At 39.1% G+C, this 2,136-nt stretch overlaps 1 pseudogene; it reads right to left on the bottom strand.

Annotated features, from left to right (window-relative positions):
* Positions 1 to 1,406: 1,406 nt before the first annotated feature.
* LOC120598327 (uncharacterized) lies at positions 1,407 to 1,525 on the bottom strand (annotated as a pseudogene).
* Between the last annotated feature and the right edge of the window lie 611 nt (positions 1,526 to 2,136).

Genomic DNA, 2,136 nt, shown 5'->3' with positions numbered 1-2,136 from the left:
AACTAGCATTTTGCATTCCAATAAGTTATTTGGCCAGAAGAAAGAGAGAAGGATTTAAGGAGGTAAAGGAATAAGCAAGAAGGGATTGGGAGAATGGGATAAACATGGGAAAACCAGAAGAAGTAGGATGAGGTAATTGATCCCAATTACTAGACATACTCACTTAGGAAATTTTTTGGAAACTTGATCAGAGGACTGTGTTGGGCTTTCTTCTATGTACAGAGATGCTGTGGGCAGCATTTGAGAATCAGGCAAATTTCTGCCACTTAGCTTATGACACTTTGAAGTTAAAAAAGCTCTTGGTTTCTTTTCCCCAAATCAGAAAGGGCCCATAAAGGAGAGTTTATTTTCTTGTGATGAGTTTCTTCCTAATGTCTCTTCTAGGAAGCTCAAATCCTAAAGAAAAGGGGATTTCACTTATTATTGCAAAAGAAACAAAAAAAGGGTTGAAAGGGACCCCAGAGATCTCGGAAAAAAGGGTTGGAGGGAGGAGGGGTTAGGGCAGTAGCTTTCAAACTTTGGCTCCAACTCACAGTAACAAACCCATTTTACATGGTGACTCAGCAGGACGTGCATAAGCATTCAACACCAGACAAACAGGTCAGGAAACGGCGTTTGTACTTACTATACAAGGCTGACATCTTTTCATCAAGCACATTACCACCAATCTACTGACAAGACCACATACATTAATTTTTCTAATTTTGTCCTCACAATAACTCTAAGAAGGTATTACGTTGCTGTTTTCTAGATAAGATAATAGGGCTCCAAGAGGTGAAATCACTGGCCCCTGTTCACATGGCTGGAGTGGAAGAGCTGAGATATGGGCCTGTGTCTGATTGATCAGAGCTAAGCCATTCGTTCTCCAATATGCTAAAGGGGCTTTCCCTGGGAAGCACTGAAAACTGGTCCTGACTTCCTTAGCAACTAAAGAAAGGAGAGAAGGATGGTTAGTTAAAAGATGAAAAGTTAAAAGAACTGTGATATCTCAGGACCTGCTTAGAAGCTCAGGCTTTTTGATTCAATATGGAGGCAGCAGAGCCCAGTGATTCAACGCATGGGCTCCACGGATCATACTGCCGGGTTTGACTATTGCTGCCCCACACTGACCAGCTGTTGCACCTTGGGCAAGTGAAAACACTCTAAATGTCACTTTCCTCATTTATGTAGTGCTAATGTTAATAGTAGCCTCCTTGTAGGTTTGTTGTAGAGATCAAAAAAGAGGATCTATAGAAATATTTAATATGACATTTTTTAAAACATTTATTTATTTATTTATTTATTTATTTATTTATTTATTTATTTATTTATTTATTTATTTTAGGCGAGGCGACCCTTGGTTGATCTCACAGATTGCAAGGACCTTGTCAGCTTACAATCTCTTATTTTTTTTTAAAAAAGTTTTACGCCTATAGCACCTGGTCTTCCTAGGTGGTCTCCTGTCGAAGTACTAACCAGGCCCGACCCTGCTTACCTTCCAAGATCAGATGGGATCGGGCTTGTTTAGGGTGGCATGGCCATAGACTTAATATGATATTGGGGCCAGATTTGGCATTTCAAAATTATGAGTTGTTAGATGGACAGAGAAAATGCATAGGCATGTTAGAAACTGCTTCGTTCAAAGCCAGGCCCTGTCAACTGTAACTCAGTAACTTTTTTGTTTATGGTAACCTAAATCCTACTGAGTAGCCAAATGTCTAATTTGAGCCAATTAAGTCTAGATGGAAATTCATAATAAACATTGCTAACTATGCAAAAACCCCCTAAGCAGTTACTAAGATGATGGGGACAAAACTGTCTCTAGGTCATTACTTTCATTATAGCTCCTAAAACTCTGATTAAAAACAATCATGAGTTCTCTTGTTGATAGCCCCACTAATACAATTAGTGGCTTCAGTTCAGTTTCCATTATCTAATCACAGAATCGTAGATTCCAGAATTTGAAACTTACATTCTAAAAATGAACAGAGTAAACTTAGAAAGCTTGGGAGAAACTTAGAATCCTCATTGTAACTGATTGCTACTAGGATTTGTTTTAAGATATACTGTTAGAACAGCACAGGGGTGATGTTCTCTGATTTTGATCGTGCCATAAACACTTCATCAAACTAGGCACCTGGGCCTTGTGTGAGGGGT

Source organism: Pteropus medius, unplaced genomic scaffold (assembly GCF_902729225.1).
Source record: "Pteropus medius unplaced genomic scaffold, Ma_sr-lr_union100, whole genome shotgun sequence".
In the NCBI taxonomy this organism is placed as follows: Eukaryota; Metazoa; Chordata; class Mammalia; order Chiroptera; family Pteropodidae; genus Pteropus; species Pteropus medius.
Note: the sequence above shows the minus strand (reverse complement) of the source record. Positions and strands in the feature narration are given on the sequence as shown.